The sequence below is a fragment of the Lineus longissimus genome, chromosome 10 (genome assembly GCF_910592395.1).
Source record: "Lineus longissimus chromosome 10, tnLinLong1.2, whole genome shotgun sequence".
In the NCBI taxonomy this organism is placed as follows: domain Eukaryota; kingdom Metazoa; phylum Nemertea; class Pilidiophora; order Heteronemertea; family Lineidae; genus Lineus; species Lineus longissimus.
Genome location: NC_088317.1, coordinates 9,432,003 through 9,453,824, shown reverse-complemented (window position 1 = coordinate 9,453,824; position 21,822 = coordinate 9,432,003). Strand labels below are relative to the sequence as shown.

The following is a 21,822-nucleotide window of genomic DNA, read 5'->3' as shown; positions in this document are numbered from 1 at the left end:
GTCCTCCTTCCTTTTTAAGCGGGGGGGGGGGGTTGTTGTTCTATAGACTCTCGCCGGGTCTTCGGGCCTGCGCGTTCGCCCCGTCCAGTTGTCCTAGGGTTCAGCCGCCTAGGACTTTTGAGAGTTAGTCAGTGAGGCCGCTCCATGTTATTCAGGGGCGTGCTCTCCTTCTCGTGAAAAAAAGAAATTTTTTCCACGTTGTGTCTCTTGACGATATGTGCTGAGCTTGTACCGTGTTGAGGTGGTTTTGTCACCGTCTAGGAGGGGATGGGTTTTCCCAGTTATGCTTCCCTTTGTTGTCAAAGGGCCTGTTGACCTCTAGCCCGGGTTTTCCCCAAGCATTCTTTCTCTGGGTCCCCTGGTCTCACCCGTTGGGTTCTGCTGCACAGCTTGGAGACAGTTCACTTCACTACATGGTAAGTCACCGTTAACCCTCCTTCCTTTGGTTGTTGGTATTCAATGCAAAAGTCTGACCTGGGTAGAGTATGAACGACATAAAATTTCCATTTCCTGTGGAAATGTCATTTTATTAGTTCGTACCTACCCAGGTCAGACTACCTGCCCGGCCTGTCCCCACAGCAACGGGACTTACTCGATGCGCTCGAGTAATAAGTACTAGTGATGGCGGCTCACACGAGGCAGAGGCTGTATTGGGGCGCCGCCTAGGTGTAGCTAAGCGAACTAGCTAGCATATTTCTATTATAAATAGAATATTTCTTCCTCGGGTGTGTCCGAATGGAGTACACATGCAAAAGTCTGACCTGGGTAGGTATGAACTAATAAAATGACATTTCACAGGAAATGGAAACTTTTCATACTTGTCCCAGCTTATGGACCACATATTGTTTATAGCGGCTATGAAGTATAGGTCCTCTGCTGTTTTCTGACAAATAATGGGTTTCTTAAAATTCCGGCATTAAAGGTATCATGGTCGTTCAAGTTGCACTATCCCCAATGGCCGAAATATTTAGTTAAACGCATTGTGTGAAATGTCAGCTGCCACAGGGTTTGGGAGATTATCTTTGGTCATAAGTGACCTGAAGTGTAGTGCTGTCATTCAAAAGAATAGAAAGTTTGTGCGCTACTTTCCCTTCTGTTACAGAGCGCTATGACCATCCCTGTATTTGTTTTTTCAGTTGCACAGAGATGACCTAAAACCCCAGTTTTGTTTAAACATTGGAGGCGTACTGTTAATCATTTGAGCAAGTACCAAGATTATCTCAGTATTGATCACCCAAAATAAATATGTTTGCCCCAGGTGCCCTCTGCCCACGCCATTGCCCCTTCCACGGCAGTTCCAGAATTTGTGCTTTCAGGTTTACTATGCACCAAAAAGAAAAAAAAAATGTGAAGAGCACATGGCCAGAGACCTCTATAAGTCAGCGTGTACATTCTGTGTACATTTTAATGAATATAGGTTGGTGAAAAAAGTACAAAGGGTGCTTTAATTCCCACCAAATTTTATGTGTTTACAAGAGGCTTTTATCGAAATAATAGTAAAAATTCAAAACATTCCAATACTGATTGCCTGAGAAAAATTGATTTGTGTACATCATTGCCATCAAATCGTCACTCGCGGACTGATATGGGCCTATTAGAATACAAGTTCTAAACTGGCCAGTGAGACAATATTTCCTTAAATTATTTATCAAAAAGTATATACCCGTTATGGCCTGGCTCTGTAGATTAAGAATCCACCAAAGATTGAAGATAAATCCACTTTCACCCATCACAGTCATGTATTTACCACAGCTTCACAGTTCAGTACGGACTATGTGTAGTGCCACACTTCCGCCTGTGGATGAATACATGTCTCTGCCCACATGAACTGATGAAGTGGTGATGGTGAATATGAGTGAAGAACATCAGCATCAGGCCCCTGAGGCCATTAAATGTGGATTTTCAGGCATCTGTCTTGCATTGACATGTGGTCTGATAAGGAAGTGGGTCTACACTAGCAAACATGAACCAACAATTGTTGGCCAACATCGTGTTGGGCCTTGTTGCAGAGGCATGTTTGCTATTTTTTGCCAGTGTGGACGGGTCGAAAAACAAGTGAAAACATCAGCAAACTTGCTGGCCAATGCTGGCCAATGTTAGGCCATGCACCTTCTGAAAAACATGTTGGCTGGTGTTGGGCAAACAACAGCCAATCAGGAAACAGATTTGGATCATGTGATGGAGTTACTGGGACAAAATGGCAGCCTCAATGAAAGATAGAGAATGGGAGACAAGACCACTAATGAATATTCATAGGTTGGAGGGTCGAGGCCTATCAATCAGACAAGTGCATGTTTTTAACTCTCAAGTACATATTTGGAGAGGTATTGAAAAAATATTTGTTGTGGCAAGTCTACAGATATAAAGAAATTATTTGATGAAAAAATTAATTTCGGATTTTGCTAATTGGGTAATAGGGGGCGTGTTTTGAGTTTATTCTGCCAGTTGGCTGAAAAGAGTGGAAATATCAAAGTCTGTCTAATTTGTCGATTATAAAAAAAAAATCCGTGGTCAACTACCAGTTTACTTTTCACCATTTACTTGCCCGACTGTCCGGAATATCATATCAAAATGTCAGATTCACAACCCCACGCAGTATTTGATGTGTCGCGGTCAAACATTGACAATTTAACTACTAAAAGGCTTAAAAAATGAATGGTGGTCTTGTCTCATGGTACTTTCAAGAAATTGAACATTTAATTTCGGAATACAAAAAGCTTTATCCATCCGCAGGAAATTCTTGAGGTTTTTTGGGTCTGAGGCCCTTAACTCTTGAAGGAGGCAGTGATAGGCCCCATGCATGCTTTTTCCACAAGTATGACTTTTGTCAGTTGCGGCGGCGACGGGGGTTAATCACAGCTGAAAGAATTGCTGCTGAAGCACCTAGGCATGCTTTCTTCCTGTGGTTCTCCATTGTTTTAAAGAAATATGGAGAGAAATGACTGATTTTCCCTCCAAATGGCGCTCAAATTCATGCCAAACTTAGCCAAACTTGTTTGGCAATGTTTGCCTGTGTTTGATAGTCTGGACAGGTCCCCAAACATTCGCCAAAATGATGTTGGCTCATGTTGGCCAACAATTGTTGGCGAATGTTTGATAGTGTAGACCAGGCTTTAAAGAAGTGTAACAAGGATATAAGGGGCCGTCTCCAAATTGATTTAGTTTCAAACGCTTTTGAAACGGGCAAAAAGCATTTATTCTAAAACGAAATTCAAACGAAAATCATCGGTTTATCAGCCGTTTGAAAAGCGTTTGAAAACAATTGCACACCCCAGACGAAAATTTCTAAACGCTCCCAAACGAACACGCCCGATCAGAATGCTTGCCAAACGATTTCCAAATGATCGCACTAAACGGATCTCAAACGCACGTCAAACGATTGTCAAACGCACTTCGTTTCAAACGAAACGATTGTCGAACGCACTTCGTTTCAAACGAACTGGAAATGTAATTCATTTCAAACGAACAGAAAACGCACTACCAAACGAACTTGAAAAGTACTTCGTTTGAAATGAAATGTGCACGAAATGTGCATGAAATGCGCATGCGATGCTCTTGTTTCATTCTTTCATTGATTTATATCTTGAAAGACGGATGTGTATTTTGCCCATTTATCTTTGTTATTTTCGATCTTTATCGGTAAGTCTAATTGAGATTCAACAGTTGCATCTAGAGAAATTTGCTTCTAATTGCTACCGTATCATTGTTTTTAGTACTCAGCCTATAAATGTGCTTTTATAGGCCTATCTGTTCACAGTCCTGTGACATCAGGGCCGATCGCATGTGTTGAATATCAATATCAATCCTAAATTCTCATTTCAAGTAGTTCGGCTTGTATCAAGTAGGCCTAGGTCTATGACTAGAATTAAATTAGTACCGATTCGCGCACATCGATCTTGCGGTCGGCCCAGACATGACATGTATGTATGGGCAGAATCATTCCTGCCTCCAAGACTTGCCGTTGTGTAACTGCACATGTAGGCTATACTAGTAGTCACTATACCCTACCTAGCCATTCCCTTTATTGGTACTCTTGGCTCTCCCATTTGAATGAGTCCTGCAAATACCAAGCTGCAAAACAAGTATAATAAACATCGTTAGCGCGGTGGCCGTATTGCCTTGGTATATGACTATTAAAGTTTTGAACTTACCCACTCTTTATTACCAACCAAATGACCCAGACCTACTTAATGATGTTAACAGACTGAAGTAGCGTTTGGTAAAGTAACTACATGTGTATAAATGTTAGAATTTTAATCCAACCTACAACAACAAGATAAATTTTTTGAGGGCGTTGCAATTTAGGTGGCCGTATTGCCTTGGTTTATGACTATTAAAGTTTCGAACTTACCCACTCTTTATTACCAACCAAATGACCTAGACCTACTTAATGACGTTAACAGAATGAAGTAGCGTTTGGTAAAGTAACTAGATGTGTATAAATGTTAGAATTTTAATCCAACCTACTACAACAAGATAAATTTTTTGAGGGCGTTGTGATACTGGTTGATACCGATACCCCCAGATTATTTTTTGGGTGACTGTATTCTCCCCAGTATTCCCCAATGCATTTAAGATTTAAACGATCGTACATGTATTTAAACCCCATCTCCACCACCAATTATTTCAGGTTTGTGTTCAGCATGATGGATCCCGGTGATGTCAATGACATAGGCTTACCAGGTGCAGAAAAAGGTAGGTTTGATTTTATAATGTAATGCTAATTGCTATACTAAAATGCTCTCTTCGAACTTTGAAATACCAACCATCTACCGTACTGTATTTATACTTGGTTTCATAAATTGTGTTCACACTTCCTTCTGCCACCAATGAAGATGCCTACCGGAAATTCAAGCTGTTTTCATGTTTTCATTATCAAATCAAGAGAAGGCTATGTTTAGAATAATGAAATTAACAAGCACATTTATCTGGTCAGCTTCGTGAGGTATTATGGCTTCTATAGGCTTTTGGTAGTGCATGAAGATTTCATTTTCTGAATGCTCATTCTTTTGAAATTGATATTTGAAAAAAATGTATTAACTCGAACGGAAGGCTGGATTGCAGCACACAACATTTACACTTTGTTATTTTTGTTCACTATGTCATCCTTATTTTGAATATTTTGACACAAAGTCTACGTCAAATCACCGATATTGGCATATAAAATAGAATTGTAATCAATATAACACTATACCCGGGCTTGTCAGCCCGCCCCATGATTGATGGGCACGTGCATGGGCCTCTGTCACTTAAAGGGGACTCCGCTGCCACCTTCTATATGAAGCTGCTTCAATTTAGGAGCTAGAGTTATATTTAGAATGGGTAATGAAATGAATGTGTACATTTATCTGGTCAGCTTCGTGAGGTCTTAAGGCTTCTGTAGGCTTTTGGTAGTGCATGGATATTTCATAACTCTGAATGCTAATTTTTAGATAGATTGAAAATATTATTAATACCGGTATTTGTTCTTTATTTTTAATATTTTGGCACAAAGTCTGCGTCAAATCATCGATATTGGCATATAAAATAGAATTATAATCAATACCGGTACAATACTATTCTCACTCTCAGTCTTGTCAGCCTGCCTGTTGATTGATAGGCACGCATGTTCCTCTGTCAGTGTCACTTAAAGGGAAACTGAGCTGCCACTTTCTAAACAAGCTGCTTCAATTTAACAATTATATTTAGAATAATGAAATGAATTTGCACATTTATCTAGTCAGCTTCGTGAGGTCTTAAAGGAGATTGCTCGTCAATCCACGTGACTATCAGAGACACCTGCAGTGAAAATATTCAACTACTTCGGTTTCCATATAAGGGATAGTCATTAGCATATTTCTACTACAATGTTTACTATGAGTCTAAGCACGTGGGTCACCCAGGTGGCTCCGCAAGCGAGGTAACTTGACGAGGCATGGTGTTATACTATAATAGTACCTTACGAATCCGCATGGAGCGCGTTATCGATAATGGTCGCAAATAATGTCAAAAACATAAAAAGTTATCGTAAATATTGTTATATTTCTGGATATTGGAGTATGTGAATGATAAGGAGACCTAAACCAATGATAGACCAGTATCCTATGAACCTTACTAGTGATTTGGGGTTCTTGAAACTCCTTAGATTTATCAATGAAAGCTTATTCCCGCCTTAGGTTTTTACCGGGCCATTCATAGCACACCAATTTCTTAAGCGTTTTAACGAGAACTGTCCTTTAAGGCGTCTGTAGGCTTCTGGTAGTGCATTGATATTTCATAATTCTGAATGCTCTTTTTGTTAAATACATTAAAAAATGTATTAACTGGAACGAAAGGCTGGATTGTAGCATGCGCACACCCATTTAAACTTTGATATTTTGGTTCACTATGTCAGTATGTTATCCTTATTTTCAATATTTTGACACAAAGTCTGCGTCAAATCATCGATATTGGCATAAAAATAGAAGTATAATCAATACCGGTACAACACTATTCTCAGTCTTGTCAACCCGCCCCTTGATTGATAGGCACGCATGGGCCTCTGTCAGTGTTACTTAAAGGGAAAAAAAGTACACTACATTTCATCAAAAAAAAAGATACAAGAAAAGTTTGGATTTGGTACATGTGAAACCAATTTAATCATCATTTTACATTTGTACAGGAGCTGCCAAGTCTGGAAACTTCTTAGGCTTGACGGCCTATTGGCTATCACTAAAGTCTTTTTCTGTTCTGTTGAAATTTCAACTCGGTTCGACTGATGGAGTCTTCTTCATTCCTTTCCCAGATGAAAAGACTCTCAGAGGAATCAAAAAAATATATCAGCCTACATATGCAGTGAAGATATGCAATGTTTTTGTAAGTGGATTTTGGTTAGGATGTTATTACTATTAGTAGCGGAGATACTCATGGCGTGCAGGCTTAGTGTTTGATTTGTGATGAACATAAGTTTTGCAAGTGTAATAGAGCCGGTTCATATTAGTATTCGTAGCTGTAATGTTATGTGCATGGTATATAATTAATAAGTGTGTGTTATGATTTCAGCGTGTTTTCTGTAGAGGCCGTGGGCAGAGAGATAGCAGCCAGGATGAAAGGCCAGCAAAAGCAGATTTGGTGAGCCGCAATGATGGATTGCACCCAACTTTGGAAGGAAGTAAGGTGTTGACGCAGCTTGTGAAGATTGCTCTCAAGCTACCGGGGGCTCATACATCTAAAGTTGCAAATGTGGTAGTTCGTTATCCATATTCGTTCTGACAGGTGTGCAGTGCAGCTGGACACGGTTCTGGAAATTGTCAGCAGTTTTGGTACAAGTGAAGACTAGACTTGGGTGTTTTTATGTGTTTGTGGTGATTATGATGGTTGTTATTTGAATTGTAGACCTAAAATCTTTTTTTAATGGTGAAGAGTCTTTATATATTGTAAGATTTGAGGGTTTTAATTGTGAATTGATCAGTGGTGAATCGTAATAAATCTGAAAATATTGTCGATTTTGTGTTGGTTAGTATGTTTATTATAGCTGGGTTGTATTGTTTTGTTGGAAATGCGTAGGGCAGGTTGTGACATTATTTTGCTTTTGGGAAGGTAGAAAAAGCATCATGTCTTCACTGCATTACTAAAGTATTGAACTAGAACTGTGAAATTTGCTTTCAGCAAATTTGTGTCCATCACCAGGAGGTGACGAGTTGCTCCACAGCCATTCACACGTGGGTATGGCGATTTTACAAATCTGCCCAACATTGCAAAAGGAAGTAGTGTAGTGATCTCCCTGTCTATTCGCTATACTGTTTTGCGAATGATCTATTTCTGGACATATTCGCTCGCTCCTTTCTCGAAATAACATGCTCCTTAATCATTCAAACAGTCAGATAGGCATGATAGTTCATCGATAAGTATTTACGGCTCTTAGTTCTGATTCCTACTTTCAACCATCACACAGTTCTCCGTTTTCTTCGCTCAACATACTCGACAGCTCGCGGGATCGGCCATGAGGATGACGTTAACATAACGTGGGCGGAGCTTAATACATGCTAATGTATGCGCGATTGACAAAATCCCGGCCTCGCCGGCCTGTGATGTTAAAAATTGGAGCCAAAAAGTGCTTCAAAAGCACCGAAATGATCAGAATCTGGGGCCTATAATCAGCAAAAATCAAATACGTCTGCAAAAGATGATTACGTTATAGAGTTCAGGGCGATGAAAAAATGCCGTAACATCAATATTCATGGTAATATCGATGACGTCATTGTGGGGATTGCCGTGTATTAGAACTCTACTAAAAATAATCCCTAAAACACCTCAGAAAACACCCTTCAAAACACCTCTGAAACACCACAGAAAACCTCAGACAAGTTGAAGGATGTTTATGTGGTGTTCATGAAGTGGTCTGTGGGTTCTTTTGAAACAAAATACCTCTACTGCATACGTCATCTTCAGTGCCTTGATAGCCTTTTTGATCTACTTTGCCTTCAACCACGCTTTGTCATCCATGTTCCTCGGAGGAATAGTCGAAACTTTATACTTGAAGTTGTCTATCCATATGTCTTCCAATGTTTACAATATTTTGCATAAGTTCAATGATTGCTTCTTCATCATTTGATTTAAAAAGGAGTTTACGTCATATAAAACTTATGACCAAACTTTACTAGCTCCATGTTCCTTCCAAATCAATGCAGGCCTAACACTACCATGATGACTGCTAGCTGGAAAACTTACATAAATGCGATCACAAATTTCCTTCGTCGAGAATCCGGGCCCGCTGGCAGCACAGTCATTCGTCCCGACCAAAATGAATGCATCAGTAAAAGCACCCCACCGAATCTTTTTACATTTTTCTAACAAAGAAATAGTGTTTAACCCTTGAAAAGCAAACGTAATGTGGTCACTGAATGGGCATCCAAGAGCACTGTTGTCCACATATTTTAGAATCGCAGCAGAAAAAAAACACCGTTCGTTTTGCACAGGTCGCCATTTTCATGATATTTTACGATAACTCCAGCCGTTTGGAATTCGTTTGAACACAAACGGCAGGAATATATTTCTTTTTCACGGAAACTATTTGAAAGAAAACGAAAAGCCTTTGGAACGCGTTTGCTGACAAATGGCGAAATGCCTTTTTTGACGAAACAAAATCGAAATGCTTTTCTAAACGTTCTTCAAACGAATTTCAAATGCTCTTCAAACGAAGTTCGTTTAGGGTGAAACGAAATTGCGTTCGCTTTCAAACGGGAAATAAATGGTAGGGCCAGCGTTTGACAATCGTTTTACAAACTTTTCAAGATCGTTTGGGTGCGTTTTTATTGTTCACATTTCAAACGAATTTCAAACGATCTTAGATACGTTTCAAATGCGTTTGAAACGAAATCAATTTTGAGACGGCCCCTAAGTGGACTGAAAGTTCCTCTAGGCCTAGGCCTACTACCCAACATTTTACACAGCAGCATGCCAAGTAGCACTCACAGAAAGACGTGTATTGCTCCAAAGACCGAGTGGGAGCTCATTGCACTGCGTGCAGGGTTATTTGATAATGTTGAGCAGGACATGACAATCTGCCCTACCCACCGTTATAAACTGGGCCTTGACTGGAAGCCATCCCGTAAATGCCAGCACCCACACATCCCTTGTCTTCTAACTGCAAGCCACATAAAGACTGTGCCATTTGAGCATCAGTCTCAAAGGAGATCTTCCAGTTGTGGAATGTTTTGCTGCCAATCGGGTCAGGTAGGTGCAAATCTCTGATCTCGACCTGTCTATTTCAATTTTCATTTTGCCATTGAACCTTGGCGCATGATACTAGGCCATGCAGGCCTTTATGGTCCTATTCATGAATCACGTCACTTGTGTTCTACCATCAGCCCAGCTTATAGGATAGTTCTTGACACTGATATTTTACATTCTCAGCAATTTGTAAAGACTGCGATTCGGGCCATAAGGAAGCGATGGAGTCTGAAAGAGTGCGTCATCAACAACAGGTAACTATAAGGCTACTCCCAGTCGTTTTTTCTTTTTTTCAAACAAAGTGGAAAGTTTGAACAAACTCTTGTGCTACTTTGGATGAGATGGCATACCGGTGTATGATATTGTTCTCTCTACCATTCACTTTCAGCTACTCGGTGCATGCAGTCCATCTCCATGTACAATTGGGGAGGGCCAGGGATTTGTTGAACTACACTATTAAGGCAAAGATTCCCAGCCAACTGCTACGGAGGAGGATGAGTCTACAGATTCTGAGTCAGGAATCGTAAAATCTAAGGTGAGCGATGCATCAACATTTACCCCCCCCCCCCCCAAAGAGCTTATCCTTTATTGTATACACTCATAATTGAGGGAATATTTTACAATGTTAACATATTACTAAGATTTCCCTTTTATATAGAAAATGGAGCACAAAAGATGACGACTGTGCTGTTGGAATTACATGTATCTGTATGGGACCGGTACCTTAATGTTATGCTCTCTTTCCAGATCCTTCGAGCCCTCGTTTCATTGGAGTCGAGTGATAGTGATAGTTTCCCAGGTTCCCATGAAAGATTATGCATGCCAGCTGACAAGTCTTTGGCTCCGACTCAATTTCCTCAGTACAAACTAGACATCCTCAACACATTCCTCTCTCATGGTGGTTATGAACCAGTTAAAGGGCAGTTGCTGAAGCCATTGGAAGATTGTAGCCCAAACACAATGCGGCTATACACGCGGAAAGCTCGGGAGGCCATCAGCATGTCACTATCTTGTCTAGCTCCGGGCCAAGAGGAGGAACTTCTCAAACAGGCCATTAAAGCAGACCAACTGGGAGATCTTGAGTCAACCTCTGCAGAACTGACCGCAGTTGTCAAGTGTTATCAAAGCGCAAAGTCCTGGTTCACTCCGAGGCAAAAATTTTCTATATTGGCTGCGGGGAGGACAAAAGAACAACTACAGGTTAGAGCTCTGACAAGTCCTTATGCCAGTAATTAGCTTCCATTGAGTTTGCCATGAATGATTACAAGCCAGTCATAGACCTAATAAATGTTGAAATAACTTCCAAGAACAAGAAGAACTTTCCTAATTTGTCCATTATTATCAGAAGCTGATTCTTTTCCAGGAATTGATACCAGAGCTCACTGTATAGCGAATTGATCAGGCCAGGAAACATGCTAGAGATGCTGGAGCTGGTAAGCCAGTTGACGTTGGACAAATTAAAAAATCAAGAATAGATGATGTGAAAGTTGACCACTTCCTTGATTTTGTCAGCAGACCATAACTCATTCAGGATGTGGCGCACGGCACAAAGACTATCAAACTCAGCCATGGGACGAAGCTGGAAATTCAAAATGTGGTCTGATCCGTCATTGCCTCAAGAATAATAGACCTCTACCAGGCATATCGTGAAGAGACTGGATTCTCTCCATTAAAGACGTGATCTCTATACAGTATTATGCAGGTAAAACATGTAGATAATGCTGATAATGAATGAAATGCAAAATTTTCCAGTACTTTTTAGCTCAGCTGACAAAGTCAGCGGAGCTAGTCAAATAGCTATTCAATTGGTGTCCGTCCTTCCATCCAACCTTCCTTCTAGCCATCTGCAGACAAAGTTGGGCATTTTGTAATCACACCATTACCAGCAATCCCCAACTTTATTATGCCGCTGCTAAATGCAGGCGCTACGATCGAGTTTGACACGTGACCCAATTTAGCCAATCAGAGCGTTCATCGAATAATAAAATATATTTTTAGTACAAGAAATCAATGCCTTGTGTCAGTTTTATGCCTTCAAGTTGTGGGTTCACAATTTTGAATGTGTTCCAGATCATCAAAAGAACAGGGTTTTGTCTAGAATCACGGTTTTCCGAGTTTCTCCTTGTCAACACTGTCAGGAACCCCCCCCCCCCATCCTATCTACCTAGCCAACACCCAGACAGAGGTTACCAAATGACAGAGCTGAGAGAGCCCAAACATCTGAGGAATCCATGCAACAGCAAAAGCTTTGGCAAATATGCTGAAGGGAACGATGCAATATAATATTTCGGGCTTGGTCACCCGCCTACCCCCCCCCCCCCCCCGACATGACCCTTCCCAGCCCTAGTGTCCCTAATTGAACCATCCAAAGCTAGGGATCTTAGGCCATAAAGTGGACGAATAAAGCAAGAAGTTATCAAAGGGCAGTCATTCTCATATCTTCAAAGATCACTTGAGGTCCAGCTTTTCATGTATGTTGATGTTTGGACATATTCTCTCCTCAAATCCACTTGGGACGCCAATTTGGACCCCCCTGTGGACATGGAAAATTTTTCAATTTTCCCAATGGCATGTGTTTCAGTATACTTAGTATGATGCTGCCATCTGCAGGAGCTATCGGCAAACTAAATATGCAAACTCTATGTGATTCAAAACGGCCACAGAAGTCGGCCAATTTTCATGTTGTCTTAGAATTTACATAAGGAAAAATTGCAATACACGTGGTATTTTCAACCCATATGTGGACATGGAACATTTTTCACCAATCAACTCAAAATTTGGCCTGAAAATGCCTTGATAGTCATAGAATCACATACGCTATCGGCAACTAGGCTTTAGTTACACAGAAAGCCGTGAGATGTCTCACATCTCGATCTGCTGTAGAAAACATAATGCTTGGCTCTGGAAGGGAGTTTGGCGCATGCGCAGCTAAAAGGTTGGGAATTGCTGGTAATGCAACCGAGGCACTTCAAATCTAGTCTTGCTTATAAACACAGAAAATGTTGCTTACGGAAAAAAAATTCGGCGATTCGACTCAAATTCAGCTCACCAGGGGGCAAAATGCGTAAATAAAAAAAAAAAATGTTGACGCTCTATTCCAGCAGATAAAAGCTTGAAATAAAGTTGAAAAGGTCTTCATGATACAGAAGTTTTGATATAAAATAGATTAGTGTCGATTTATATCACCAGTTGGCGGTAGTGAGCAAAACTGTTGTTTTACCCCGGATGATTCCGCTTTAAATTTCCCGCCGCGAACTGACATGAAAACCTCGAACCAGGGAATACCGGACTGCTGGTATTGCCAGTGCATCCACTGTATGAACGGCTCGTCTGGGGTAAATTGACGAGGCGGCTCGACCCTCCACTGCGCGGTTGAGGTTACCTGGAGTACTATCATCAAGAAAATGGCGGTGACCTTTTTATTTCTACCGGAGCGATGATTTTCTTATTTAACCCACTCGTGCGCCAGGCGGTCGCTAGCGACCGCCTTGTGGCATGAATTAAAAAATCAATAATTAACCCTGTAATCCTTACTGGCTGGTGCTGCCGTGCTCAGAACCAACTTTAGATACTATAACCTACTGATTTATTGTATTTCTGATAGGTGTCACTATTTACGGTAAGGTTGGAATCTTTGATTGAAAAATAAAAAAATAATCGCACAACAACAATGGCGGACGTTGACAGTGGCTGACCTCATGAGGACAAGTTTCACTTAGTATTTTATGGTTCAACACCTAAAATGTCTAAATGAGTGGTCGATTTGGTGTAAATGAGGCTTTAGATCTGTTAGATGATCTCCCTGAAGATTTTTCTGACACCGAATTTGAAGACGGGAGTGATCTTGAAGAGGATGACCTTGCCTGGTTGCGCGAGACTATTGTCAACGAAAAACACAATGAGGAAGCTGCATTCCGTGACTCCGTTCTGTACACTGCAGATGATTTACTGACCCAAAACCAGGTTAGTTTACACTTACGGATAACAATCTGAATATGTCGCGACTCTGGGTTGTTTACAATCTGGACAAATGACGATTTGATGCACTTGTGTGCCGGCAACATGTTTGTTGACAATGGTTGAGTGAGCTCGGCCTAAATCAAAGATGGCGGCGCCCATGAATCAAACATGTGAAAGTAAGCAACCAGCTGTTTTATGACCAGAAAATTGTTTTGGGCAGATAGTGCTAGGGCTATGCATCTACGGCACATCTTGGTCTACCTCTATTGAACATAAGTGTAGGTGTGGGAGGCCCTGGTGTAAGCTTAGGGCTCTATCTATGACATGCCTGTGCTGCATGATACTGTGCTGTCAGTGTTGAGAGCTGTGCGGTGGCGCTGGTGATGATAAGCTTACCTTGGGCCTAGCATGCATTTAACACTAAGACAAGCAGTGTCTGTACTTGTGTTACTATTGTGCAGGCTAGTCGCCCTTTCATCCCACATTTCCCAGGCCATGGCCTATCCCAGCCCATTCCCATTGGCCTGCATCATGGCATAGTTGATACATGCCTCCTCCAAGTACTATGCCTAACATTGCTGCATAATTGATAAATCTTATTTTTATTATTAGGGTCCCGGTCAACATGATCTCGTTGTTCAAGAAGACAGGAACCCTCGTATTAGTCGTTGCAATCCAAGAGGCTCTCCGGATACTGTTGCGTCGTGCAAGTGTTTTTATAGTCACCATAGGCCTGCCAGTAATGCTCCTTCTTCACATGCTCCAGCACAGGTAAGTATGTTTCACTATCACTTAGGGAAGTGGCACGTTTGAACTATCTATCACAAACACCTTGATCACATGTAACAATCGGTCAAAATTCTTTTTTATGCTCTGAGCAAGAATCGAAACAGCAGTGACAGCCAGTCTGATGACAGTAACGGTGACGAGGAGTGGTTTCCTTCTAGTGTTCAAACGGCCGCTACCAGCAAATATCGAGGTCGTGTCAGAGTACGAGGAGGTTCTGGTCGAGCTTCAAGTTCAAGTAGCCGGAATGTCAGCAGGGCCTGTCATTCACATGAAGTTCCACTACATGATGCTCAACAGGTTAGTTTATATTATCTTCTTGATTTTAGGTGATTTATAGTTGTAGGGCTTGCTGATTGAGTGGCACATTTATACCTCTTTTAGCTGGTGTGTGAGATGTCCATTGTTGATGGGCTGTGGACAAGGACCTACAGGCCTAGTTACTATTTGAAAAATATTGCTTGCTTTCCACAGGAGCCGTTTTTCATTTCCATAGCTGGTCAAGGCCAAATATAATTTATTAATTTATGGTGATTGATCAAATAACCAAGCAATCATTATTTCCAGACCAAAGAGGCATTGCCTGCCCTTCCACCTACTAGCCAGGGAGTTTACCAGTGGGTCGCAGAAGAGGTCGCGTCCGTGTTCGAGGCTGTGGCAGTAGGAAAGTGTGCAGAGTTTCAAGTACCCTGGATGTTTATTCACAGGTGCGTTTTCTGTTCATCTCATGTGTTTCTAAACTCAGTAACATAGTTTTACTTTGGCTGGTATACTCTTGTGTGAGCAGTTTCTGAATTCCAAAGTTATAAAAAAAGGTATTAGTCGAGGAAAACTCGATGATGTCAGTTTTGAATGAACACTGTGACATACTAGTAAGTAAGTCACCAATATTTCCTGGGGATATTTTCTTGTACCAGGCATGATGAATATTTATCATCTCCATTTCTATCTTCCCACAAAACAATCATCATCAGTTGAACATTTGTTTTTGTTTTCAGAGCCAGAACGAAGGCACTGAATTTCATCGAGGTGACAATGACAACACTGATGTAGAAAGCCAAGCTGACACTAGCACTGATGAGGAATGGTTACCTGGCTCTCGTACCAGTCAAAATCGTGAAGGTCGCCGTGGCATTGGTGCTAATGCATTTCCTGCTGCAAATCGTGGACGAGGTCGTGGTCGTGGTCGCGGTCGTGGTCGCGGTAAGGTGGCCAACACTGTGGCCAGGGATGGAGAACACGTTGTTCAACTTCAACCAGAGACCGACGATACAGATGATTCAGGTGTTGACAATGATATTATTGTGGCTGGTCAAGACTTAGTGTGGGAGGCGTTTGATGGCGATGAAGTGAACCCTAATCATGCTATTCCTTTTACTGCTAGGAGTGGTGTGTGCGATTGGGTTTTAGCCAGAGAGCCTGTTCTAGCCTCCGACTTTTTCAAACTCTTTTGGGATGACAACATATCCCGTGACATTTGCAGGGAGACCAATTTGTATGCAGATCAGTGTAGGGCAGCAAATCCATCAAACATGCGGTGGATTCAAATTGACAGGATATCACTTGATGCTTTCTTAGGAGTAAACATTGCCCAAGGCATTGATCGTCGTGCCCATCTGAGGGACTACTGGTCACCAAAGCCATGGTCCCAGACACCGTGGTATGGAGAGGTCTTCACTGGGAAGGATTTTTTTCAAATCCATCGATACTTACACTGTTGTGACAATGTACAATATGATCCAAATGATCCGAACAGAGACAAACTTTTCAAAGTCAGGTTTCTTGTAAATAGATTGAGTGAAAACTTTCGGCTGATGTACACACCTGGACACCATATTTCAGTTGATGAACAGATGATTGGAACATAGTGCCCGGTTTCTTTCCTCCAGTATATGCCGCAAGAAGCCAAAGCGATTTGGTATAAAACTTTGGGTCCTCGCTGAGAGTGATTCTGGCTATTGCAGTCGCTTCCAAATCTATACTGGGAAGGTTGCTGATCGCGTTGAAGTTGGCTTGCCATCACGTGTTGTCCCATGTTCTAACTGCAGACTTTAGTGATTCTGGATACCGTCTTTATACTGACAATTTCTACACATCGCCAACCTTGTGTCTTGAACTTCTCAACCGTGGTATCTTATGCTGTGGAACAGTTCGTCTGAATAGACGAGGCTTCCCAATGGAGCTAAGGCCTGTCAAAGGTGACCATTTTCAGAGAGGTGGAATGGAGTTCAGAAAATGCCATGGTGGATTGATGATTGCAGTACGTTGGAAAGACAAGAGGGATGTAACAGCCTTATCCACAATGCATGGAAACCAAGTGACAGTCATACCACCACGTCGAGAAGGGCAGGACGAACGTAGAAAGCCAACGTTGATAGCCAACTACAATGATCATATGGGAGGAGTAGATCTACTTGATCAACACTTGTGTTACTATACCGTCAGTCGTCGCAACCTGAAGTGGTGGAAGCATGTATTTTGGAGGCTTGTGGAGCTTTGCATAGTTAACTCATACATAGGGTACAAAAAAGTGACAGGAAAGAACATTGAGCAAAAGGCTTTTCGTGAAATGTTGGTAGCGGAACTGACGGAACCACAGCGAGAGCGACGTGCCAACAGAGATCTACCTGGTCGTGGTCGGCCTCGTCTGGCTCCAGTTGAGAACATCCCGATTCGCGGTCCTATTCCTGCAGTTGCAGCAAGAACCCCATGACAACCCAAAAAGATGGTGGAATTAGGAGAACGTGTAGAGTGTGTGGCTATGAAAAGGATGAAAATGGGAGAAAATCTCAAAGGAAAACGAACAATTACTGTTTAACATGTGAGCGATATATTCATAGGTAAGACTGTTGGAATCGGTGGCACTCTAGAGACCCTTTGCTCTAAACACTGCAGTGAAAGTGGCCTCTGAAATGGCTCATCCATCAGTGCATCTGTGGTGCATTCATGAGTGTATCTTCTTAGACTGCTAGGCACATTACGGGGCTGGTTTCGTGAAAATATGCATTTTATGCACATTTTCAAAATGTATTTGTGATTGTTCCGTACATTTTCCTATTCCATAAGCGTATTCGACAATATCAAATTTGATCCGTCCATTATGCGCACTGTTGCAGTAATCAGTATTGTTGATCCGGCCATTCTGCGCTCTGTTGCAGAAGTCAGTATTGTTGATCCGTCCATTATGCGCATTTTTGCAGTAATCAGTATTGTTGATCCGTCCATTCTGCGCATTGTTGCAGTAATCAGTATTGTTATTTATATGGAATCCTACTGATGACATCAATTCATGTGACTGACCATCAAAACAACATAATTGTTGATACACGAATGTGTGCTTGTAGACGCAAATGAAAATTTGTATGTGCTACAATGTGGTTTGACTTTATGACATGTGCCATGTGGGATTCCTTTATGTTTACCATGTTTACTTGTTACTTTATCATAAAGTTTGTTTCTAACATTTGTGGGTGCAGTTCAGGGAGTGTGATTGGTGTACATAGCTTCCTGTCAATCGGGCAATTGTTGAGAGTAATCATTTCTCAATTTCCTTACTAATGGAGAACCCTTGTTATCTGAGATGCATGTTTTCTCATTGCTCTTGAATTGGTGATTTTTGCCTTTGAAACACTGTTTAAATTTTTTTAAACACATATCTAAATTCTGGAGTCGGATTTGATGTATATAGGTAGGACATATGGACAGGTAAAATCATTTTCTATCATGCGTTCATTCAGAAGTAAAATATTTGCGGAGTTCAAATGTTACCATGGGAACGGTGCATGATTAACCCAATAGAGCCACTGCCGCCCTGAACCGCCTTGCTACGAGCCGCCACGTCCGCCCTGAACCGCCATATCGACGATGTCCTTTAAAACCGCTGGAAAACCCCACTTGGGAATCTCCGGCTATGTCATCATATTCATATCATCAAGGGAATGCCCTTAGGTATCCAAATATGGAATAATATATGCGCGTTCCTATTCTAGGTTTCGCGGAATCACATGGGGAATCCCCAAATTGCGAGGCGGGCTCCTCCTGTTTTTGTTTAACAACACCGATATTGCATGTATTGATTGAGAGTTCTCTGAAATGGCCAAGAATTTGCGTCGTTTGGAGGAAATACTGAATGAATTTGACGATTCAGGAGATGATTCAGGACCCCTCGATGATGGAGAGTCGGACATCGATGTCCACATCACAGTAGAATCGGTGAGATTTGCATCACAATAATCAGCTGATTTCATTGTTTGCATTACCATGGCGCCAATGTAAACAATAACAGATGCACGTGTGATCGAGGTATGGTTTGGGAGATGTTTTATGCCTCGGGTGTTCATTCAAAGCATCTATCAGCTATGTTTCCTCTTATTTTATTCAGGTCACAAGGTAACACTGACAACAGTTACACATTTATGCAGTTTGAATGTGGCTGAAAAGAGGATTTTTCATCAAAGGTCAAAAGGTCAAGGTCAAAGGTCACGAAAAAATGACCCCCCCACCAAAATGTTTGAAAATCTTAATTCTTTAGTTCATGACCTTTCATATAAATATAACTTGTAATATATGGTTTTGAAGTCGAACAATACATAAAAATCATTTTAAAAATTCATGTCTGAATTTCTGAAACCCTTAAAAAAATAGGTGGTTATAGATGGAAAGTGCAAAAAAAATAGGTGGCTCTATTGGGTTAATTTTCGCTTTTCCGCTTACCCTGGTAACCGATATGTAGACCTAACAAAATTTTATTACAATTACCCCTACATGTATTTCAGTTTGGCTACACTGGCTCTTTGAAAAAGATTTGTGTTGTTTTGCATTTCGATAATAACTCGTTCTGTTGTCAAAAAATATGTCATTATGTAAAAGAAAAGCATAAACAATGTCATTCTTCCAGAAATAAGCATCCTGTCTTGTTTCTTTGGTGAAATTGTCCAGTGAATTCAGTTCTGGGGTCAGATTTGGTGTAGCAAGGCAGAAAATAGGGAAAAATCAACTTTTTCTCAAATATTCAGTCAAAAATCAAATATTTGCAGAGTTTGATCGTTACCATGGCAACGGTGCATGATTTATTTTCGTTCTATCAGATACCCTGGTTGCCCATATATAGGCCTAACAAAATATCATTACAGTTACCCCTCTATCTTTTGCAGCTTTGCTGCACTGGCTCCTTGAAAAAGATTGGTGTTGTTTTGCACTTCCATGAAAATTCACTCTAAGTCCACACAGTGATAGATTATGCCGTTATGTAAAAAAATAGCATAAACAACTTCATTCTTCCAGAGATATGCATCATGTTCTGTCCCTAGGGTGAAAAGTGCCCAGTAAACTCAATTCCTTGGTCAGATCTGGTGTATCTAGACCAACAATATGGTAAAAATCTACTTTTTCTCGAATAATCTCTCAAAAATCAAACATATCCATAGTTTGATTGTTACCATGGCAACGGTGCATGATTTATTTTCGCTCTACCGGTTACCCTGGTAACCCACATATAGACCTAACAAAATGTCATTACAGTTATCCCTCTATCTTTTTCAGCTTTGTTACATTGGCTCTTTGAAAAGTATTGGTGTTGTTTTGCATTTCAATAATAATTCATTCTGTTGTCCACTCTGTGAAATGATAAAGCCGTTGGGTAAAACGAAAAGCAAAAACAATGTCATTCTTCCAGAAATAAGCATCATGTTTTGTCTCTAGAGTGAAAATTGCCCAGTAAATCGAATACTGGGGTCAGATTTGGTGTAGCTAGGAAGTAAATGTGGTAAAAAGCCACTTTTTCTAAAATAAACAACCTTATTTCATAATTTTCACTGTTTTGATACATATTATAACGGTTGCCATGGTAACCAGGTAATGTTTTTTCCAATATTTGCTGATGGATTCTGAAAGGTCAATCAAAGACCTAAACAATATTCCATTACAGTACCCCTGTAAAGTTTACAGGGTTGATGCACTGGCTCTTTGAAAGAAATTGATGTGATTCTGTGCAAAATGCTCTGAATAATAATGGTGCATGAGAGGGTTAAGCCTTTACGGAAATGTATTTTGGTACGAAACTTCACAAGTTTATAGATAAGATCAACGAGAATGTGTTCAAATGCCCTCATAACGATGAGTTCAACGGAATTCGGTCAAAACAACCTTCGAATGGAGTCAACTTTCTTTGCGAAATTGAAGCGACGACCTCATTATTTATCGTAATTTATGCAGATCTGAGTCCTGCTGATGGGTGATGTTATGATTTGTGTTCAAACTATTGGAAACTTCGGAAATTAGTTCTATTAGTTCTACTATTCTGCAGGAGTATATTATAGCCATTGATGTTGACAGCTAAAAGCAAGAAATCTTTGTTTATTTATCAATCGAGTGTTATCGAATCGAATGGATGTGTCGATCGTCGGGGCGGATTGATATGTGTTTGTGCGTCCAAGGCGATTATGTCATTCAGTTAGTTTGAGAAAGATCATGATCATGAAGATGCGTGTTGTGTTATCATAACCGGAAAATAATTTGAAGTTATTAGTGTTGTTGTCATTGCCATTTTTAGCTCACCTCTTAGCAGAGGTGAGCTTATCCCATACCGTGGCGTCCGTCGTCCGTCGTCGTCGTCGTCGTCGTCGTCGTCGTCGTCGTCGTCGTCGTCGTCGTCGTCGTCGTCGTCGTCGTCCGTCGTCCGTTAGCAGGGCACGTTTCGTAACTGTTAGAGCTATTGAGTTGAAACTTGGTACACATGTACCCTTATGTAATGACACCTTGGAGACCAAGTTTCGGTCCGATTCGTTTCATGGTTTGGCCACCAGGGGGCCAAACGTTAAAAGTGAAAATATGCAATATCTCCCTTAATAGTAGTCGGGAAATTTTGAAAAAAATATGGTAGGTACTTCTAGCAAAGGTGCATCATATATCCTCCGGGTTTTTGATTTGACCTCCTTTTCAAGGTCACAGAGGTCAAATGGTGTAAATTGGCCGTTAGGATGTAACGATGGCACGTTTCTAAACTGCAATGACCATTGATACCAAATTTGGTACACATTTACCCCTTAGTCAGGTGATCTCAGGGACCGAAGTTTGGTCCAATATGATTCACCACTTGACCACCAGGGGGCAAAATCCAAAAACCTTAAAAATGTGATTATTCCTTAAGTTCTTGCCCGATTGCCACCAATTTGATATCATGGGTACATCTAACCTTCATACAGTATATGTCACACAGGTTTTTAATTTGATCTTCTTGTCAAGGTCACAGAGGTCAAATGGCGTAAATTCGCCGTCAGGCCGTAACTAGGGCACATTTCTTAACTGCAATGACTATTGATCACAAATTAAGTACACATGTACCCCTTGGTCAGGTGATCTCAGGTACCGAAGTTTGGTGCGATCTGA

General features: G+C 41.1%; 1 protein-coding gene and 1 long non-coding RNA gene across 2 annotated transcripts in view; both read left to right on the top strand.

Moving 5' to 3' along the window:
* LOC135494968 (diacylglycerol kinase delta-like) overlaps positions 1-21,822 on the top strand; it is a 782,762-nt gene that overhangs the window by 204,136 nt on the left and 556,804 nt on the right. The window lies entirely within an intron of this gene.
* Positions 9,802-10,524, top strand: LOC135494546 (uncharacterized). Its single transcript, XR_010448399.1, has 3 exons — positions 9,802-9,944; positions 10,079-10,225; positions 10,438-10,524. It is a non-coding gene; the product is annotated as an uncharacterized LOC135494546 (long non-coding RNA).